We start from the raw sequence: 6,786 nt of genomic DNA on the forward strand, positions 1-6,786 counted from the left end.
AAACGGAAAAGTACATACAAAGAAGTTCTGCATTATTATTTTTTCAAATCTCTAGATTTTTAGTCCCTTGTGATGGGGGAGACTGACATGACTTTTGAATCTTCAGGGGGTAGCCAAGTTAGTCTGTACAGGATACACTTAAAAACCAAAAACAGGTCTGGTAGCACTTTATAGACTAACAAAACATGTTTGTTAGTCTGTAAAGTGCTACCAGACCAGTTTTTGGTTTTTAAGTATGACTTTTGAATGTTTGAGATTGGCAATATGGTTTTGGTGAAGTAAAAGATTAATCAAGTAGCATATTTCTGAATTTTCTTTTGAAACATACCTATTCAATTTCCATTTATCCACAAATGTACTATTACCAGTTTAAAAAAGGGATCTAATGATGCCCCTTTTTTTCCTTCTGTCTTAACTAAGCCATGGTGAATTTCATTTCTGGAAACTTCTGCAATTGTTTAGCCATATCATTTTCGTGGAGCTCTCTAATTTTTAATATTACCATTGCAAATGTACAAAATGACCTTGAATCTATCAGCCAGAGTGCCATTTCAAATTTACATTGCAATGAACAAGCCCCTTACTAGCCCACAAAAGAACAAAAATCAACTTACTTGCAAAAAGAAGAGGGTGTAAGAAAGCAAATAGGTTTGAGTCAGAGGGCACGATTGGAAACTGACATACAGCTTTTAAAGTACTCAGGTTTTTTAGGCTATCATTTGCTGCCGTTGCCAGTGCACTTTTAACCTGGGACAAAAAATGTGTTGCAGCACCACCATGTGTAAAGATAATAGTACTGCATATCTGAAAAATAAACATCCTGACAATGTTGGCTCAGTTTCACACTGATGTAACTCCACTGCCTTCAACAGAGTTACCCAGGGCAGGACTTGAACTGGAGGGGGGAAGGCATGGCAGTCCCATCAAACCCTAGCCACACACCAAGCCTGCCCACTCAGGATACTAGAACGATATTAGATTCACAGCAGATTGTGTAATGTTTAAAATATGATCTTCTGTGTTCAGCTGAGCTCTTCAAGCTCTGCTCCCCAGAGTGATACATCCTTGCACAGGCACATACTTAATGCCATAGTGCCCAGAGTCATGGGAAGCTACTAGAATCTAAGTGGGTCTTTTTTATAATCCAGGCTCATGGTTGTGCAAAAAGACAATAAAACATGACCCCAGGGTAACTGATTTATGTTTATGTGAAGTGATATTCACAAGACAACACAGAGACACGCAGTGTTGTCATAGAAAACTTACAGGAAAACTCTGACATCTGGTACACTCAAAATGTGATCTACATTTTATTTTGGGTTAGCAACGTTCAAGCCATTCTTTATCTTTTTAATTATCTGTTTATATAGTTATGGATTGTGAAATGGTTTATGAATGAGCTCATGTACAAAGCTCGCACTGGGATCACTTCACTTCTTGCTTAAATGCAACAATTGTGGGAGAATGCATAACATTTCATCCCTTCAGGTCTGGAGTTGAAGAATATCTTATCTAGTTAAAAGTGCAAGAAGAATTTAGAGACGAAGAATAGAATTGTATAAGATGGTAGTTCTCCTATCTTTTAATTTTGTAGACCATTCATGGACCTCTCATCAACCATATTTTGTCCTGACCCCTCAGTGTCCATACAGATTGGTTCTCAAAATATTTTAATTCTGGAAGAGTTCTGTGGCTCTCTGATGATCCACAGGTTACAGATCTTGAACCTTTCACCTGATTCTGCAACTTGGGCTAGTAGTCCTTTTGAAGCTAATGAAAATTCTCTCATAAGAGTGGCAAGACAGAGCCTAGGTTCAAAGAAAATAAAAGCAGGATTATACTGCTACCGATGACATGTCTTTATCTACTACAGCACTAGCTGATGTACGTCATAGCTCTGATCATTTTCCCTGTGGAACTCAGATCTCTCTGAGCTTGTTTTCCTTGATGTTGCACCTGCAATAGGTCATCCTATTATAGGGTGAGAGTTTCTTGATGGGAGTACATCTCTAACCTGCTATGTGCGTTACAATTAATTTTGTATCAGCCTGGGCTGTGCAGGGAATATGTTTATTTAATCTTCTTCAAAAAAATCTTAAATTAGGCTGAGTTTCAGAAAAGAAATGGAAGCAATTAGTGTAGTTATTCCGCATTGACTTAATGACCATAATATTACAAGCACAAAAGGAAACCCAGACAAGTTGTGAGGAGTTTGCACATGCTTCTTATTGCTGGGCAAACACAAAAAAGAAAAAATAAGTGGCCTTTGTGTGATATACATCTTATTTATTCTTATTTACCTGTATATTTCAATGATTTATTTAATGTGCCCATTTAATGATTTAGTTGGGGATGGTCTTGTCTTGAGCAGGGGGTTGGAGTAGATGACCTCCTGAGATCACTTCCAACTCTCATCTTTTATAATTCTGTGTTCTGAGCATGTGATATGTAGGGTTGCCAACTTTCCCAACTGGACAGACCAGATACCATTGCCGAGAATGGTGTCCAGTCCGTCCGGTCAGGAAAATTGGCAACCCTAGTGATGTGTATTAAGAGCAGGTAGCAATACATGGAATCAAATTGTTGTCAGTGAACAGCACAAATAGCCCTGCCTCCACCATGCCCCTGGTGGACCATAGGTGAAATTCATCCTTGTGTTATGGGCCAGCTCAAGCCGACGCAGTCCCACTTAAGCCCTTCATAACAGTCTTTCTTCCTTCCTCCTGTGTCATGCAGAGCATGCTCTCCTGGTTCTGGAAATTACAAGGAGGAAGAGTTGAGATGGGGAGGCAGGGTCAGATGGATATATATTGTGTCCACATCAGCCCAGTGGAGATCAGGGCATAAAGACAGTCCAGCCACAAGTTGATCCTTAATGGGGATCCTCTTCAGAAGGTGTATCCCAGGTTAGCTGCCTGCTGTGGGGGCCCTTTCAATTGGCTTCTCTTCACTGCCAAGTTAATGGTGGTTATAAGATAAGAATCCTTCAACTCAAGTTGGGCAGCCCAAGTGATCATGTCAGCTACTGACATGACCACTCTGTTGGGTGGACACATGCCAGAGCCACTTGAGAGCTTCTAGTCCTCCAATGTTTTCCCATAATTCCCTGTGTCCCCCAAAAGGACAGATAAGAACTCTCACACTTCACAAGGAAAGAATTCATAGTGTGGCTCAGTTTTGTGCAGCACGAAAACCATGGGGTGTGCCCCCAGAACTCTTAGGGTATGTCTAAACTACATGCCTCCATCAACGGAGGCATGTAGATTAGTTTATTCAAAAAAGGGAAATGAAGCCACGATTAAAATAATCGCGGCTTCATTTAAATTTAAATGGCTGCCCCGCTCTGCTGACAAACAGCTAATCAGCTGTTTGTCGGCAGATCAGGGCAGTCTGGATGTGCCGCGGTCGACAAGGAAGCCTTTGTCGATCGGCGCAGGTAAACCTGGTTTCACGAGGCATACCTGCGCCGATCAACAAAGGCTTCCTTGTCGACCGCGGCATGTCCAGACTGCCCCGATCTGCCGATAAACAGCTGATTAGCTGTTTGTCGGCAGAGGGGGGCAGCCATTAAAATTTAAATGAAGCCGCAATTATTTTAATCGCGGCTTCATTTCCCTTTGCCGATCTGTCTAATCTACATGCCTCCGTCGACGGAGGCATGTAGTCTAGTCACACTCTTAGTGCCATACACTAGTGAGTGCGGCTACAGTGTAAACATAGCAGCTCAAGTATTATTTCAGGGTAGCCATTCTTACTCAGGTAGGCTAACTCAGGGGATTCATTTAAGAGTACATAAACTTGAATTAATACACAATAAAGACAGCTGTGGCACCACTGAAGGAAAGGTGATAATAGTCACTCTCTGATCCTTGACTTCCCATGTAGCAATAATAATAATCCTTTCTTCTTCTCACCCTTTGTCTGTGTTGTCTTTTTAGATTGGGGCAGGGACTCTCTCTTATGCTCAGCAATTAGTATTTTGTGGCCCTAATCTTGGTTGGGGCCTCCAGGCTGTACTGGAATATAAACAATAATTAATAAAACAATTGTGCCTATTGTATTAATAATCTAATTGTGTGCAATGACATCTCTGTTTTGGGAGATTATGGCAAACTGGGACAGTGGATTAGCTGCATAAATGTCATATTTCTAGCTGTTCTCCTGCCCATAGGTCACTGAAGCCCACAAATCTAGCTGTCATTCTTCTAGGCTATGTCTAGACTGCAGGCTTCTTTCGAAAGATGCTCTTTCAAAAGCATCTTTCGAAAGAGCATCTTTCGAAAGATTGCGTCTAGACTGCAGGCGGATCTTTCGAAAGAAAAATCCGCTTTTTCGAAAGAGAGCACCCAGCGAGTCTGGATGCTCTCTTTCAAAGACGGCCTCTTTACATTGAAGAACGCCTTCCTTCGAAAGAGGAACTTTCGAAGGAAGGCATTCTTCCTCGTGAAACGAGGTTTACCGCCATCGAAAGAAAAGCCGCGTTCTTTCGAAATAATTTCGAAAGAACGCGGCTTGAGTCTGGACGCAGGGGAAGTTTTTTCGGGAAAAGGCTACTTTTCCCGAAAAAACCCCTGAGTCTGGACACGGCCCTAGTGAGCACTGGGCACTACACCCTTCATAGCAGGGCTACTCAGCACATGGCCCCTGGGCCGCATGTGGCCCATGGCCCATTTGTTTGTGGCCCATGGTGCAGTTTGGGTTTACATGGGGCTCAACACGTGGCCTGTGGGTGGGATCCTTTGAACATGGCCTCCACTGGGAACACGCTCCACAATGGTGAGGTGTCTCCCAGGCAGGGTGAGCACTGAAAGACACAAGTGGACGGGCTGGCTGGAACAGATGGGTGCACGGTGTCGGCATTTCTATCCTCCAGAGAGGAGATGCAGGGAGCGCTGGGGCAGTGTGTGAAAGAAGCTATTTGCATATTTTTGCATATATATTTGCATGTATATGCAACCACACTTAAGTTGCAGCCCTCAGCATGTGCTGTAAGTATCATTGTGGCCCCCAGGGATTCCAAAGTTAAGTAGCCCTGCTTCAGAGTCTGTCACACCTGATTTAGTCAGCAGGATTTGGTGAGGTTTATTGAGTACATCCCTTGGTTTTCCCAGCAAATGAAGCCTAGTAGACGAAGCCAACTAGATGGCCTGTTTTCCCCAACAATAATACCAGATCCAAATTCTGGCTCCAAGTATTTAATGAAATAACATCTCATCCCTTTCACCAACTTGTCATCTTTCTCTTTGTTTAATTTCTGTAACTCTCTTCATATAAAACTCTGAAGTTCCATTGTACTTATTGGTTTTCTGTGACAGTGCATGTTTTTGTAGGGGGAAATATAATCCCACAAATGTCTGTGTTTAAGAGAGATGCAAATCAGTTTGCCAGCACAATGCTTTGTGAACAGTTTATTTCATGCAAAACTCTGCTAGATTAAAAAAAAAGGCGGGGGGGATAGAATGAAGGAGGTAGAGGAGATGCTGCTTCTATATTATCAGTCAACAAAATCACAGTTAGGACATGATCAAAACCCCTAAGATCTGAATCTTTCTGAACTTTGGAGAAGTCTAGACCCAGAGCTAAATGTTGCAACAAACCTGCAACGGCCATTGTCTTTACTTCCTGGGGAAGTAAAGAATCTGAAGAACTGGGGATTAGGAGTAAATTGTGATTTGAGATAGCACCAGCAGGTGGCACCATAAACAGAAAACCTCACAAGAACTGTCAGTAAAGCCACAAGGTGGGTGAGGTAATACCTTGCAGTGGAACAACTTCTGTTGGAAAGAGACACACGTTTTCGAGCTACACAGAGCTCTTCTTTTGTATAGCTTGTAAGCTTGTCTCTCTCCCCAGTATTCTTCACCTTGTCTCTCTAATATCCTGGAATCAATATGGCTATAACAAAGCGGTATATTTTGAGCAGAGGATTACCTAACAGGTTTGACCTGTCATTTACATGTAGCAGTTTCACAGCAAAAGAAATGGTATGGCTTCTTTGTGCCTGCACCATGTTGAACTGTAGAGAACTAAGAGGCACATTGATTCTTGATGTAACTCACTGACTCTCTATTTAAAGTGCTTTTGAAAAAGTTCCTACTCGGCAGCAAAACTCCACTAAGCAAAAGCATTTATTCGATGGCATGCAGGAGCGTGTTCTGCACTCCACACATGGATATGTATCTGATCTTGGATCACACTTCTTGCATTGTAAGCTCCTTCCCCGATAGAGCACAATGCTTTGCACATGCTATAATACAAGTGTGTATCTAATAGGAAGGATCAGAGAGAATAGGAGAAAATGGAGGACAAGTTTTTATTGACATGTCATTTGGGAGGACCACATTAGTATCAGTGCAGCAAGTGAGAGAATTGTCTAGTGATTGCTGCTAGCTGTTGGTATTCAGAACTCAGAGATTCTGTTCCCAGCTCTCACAGACTCACTGTGTTATTGTGGGCATGTCAGTTTACCACTATGTAACTAGATTTCCCCATTTACAAAGTGCCTTACAAAGATGTTATGATGTTTGGTTGACTTGTATTAACAAATTCCCTTGTGACGCTTGGGAGAAGGAAGCTACAGAAGTATAAATTCTTATCTTTATTCTTCTTATCTTCACTCTGGAGTGGAAAAGAATATTGGAAATATGTCTATTAATTAACCTGCATTTTCTTAATATATATTTATATAATATATACAAGAATAATGAAGTATTGTATACATATATAATAATCTGAATTTACACACATATCTGTAGTTGGATATATATGCAACGAAGATAAATATGT

Source organism: Pelodiscus sinensis, chromosome 22 (assembly GCF_049634645.1).
Source record: "Pelodiscus sinensis isolate JC-2024 chromosome 22, ASM4963464v1, whole genome shotgun sequence".
Taxonomy (NCBI): Eukaryota; Metazoa; Chordata; order Testudines; family Trionychidae; genus Pelodiscus; species Pelodiscus sinensis.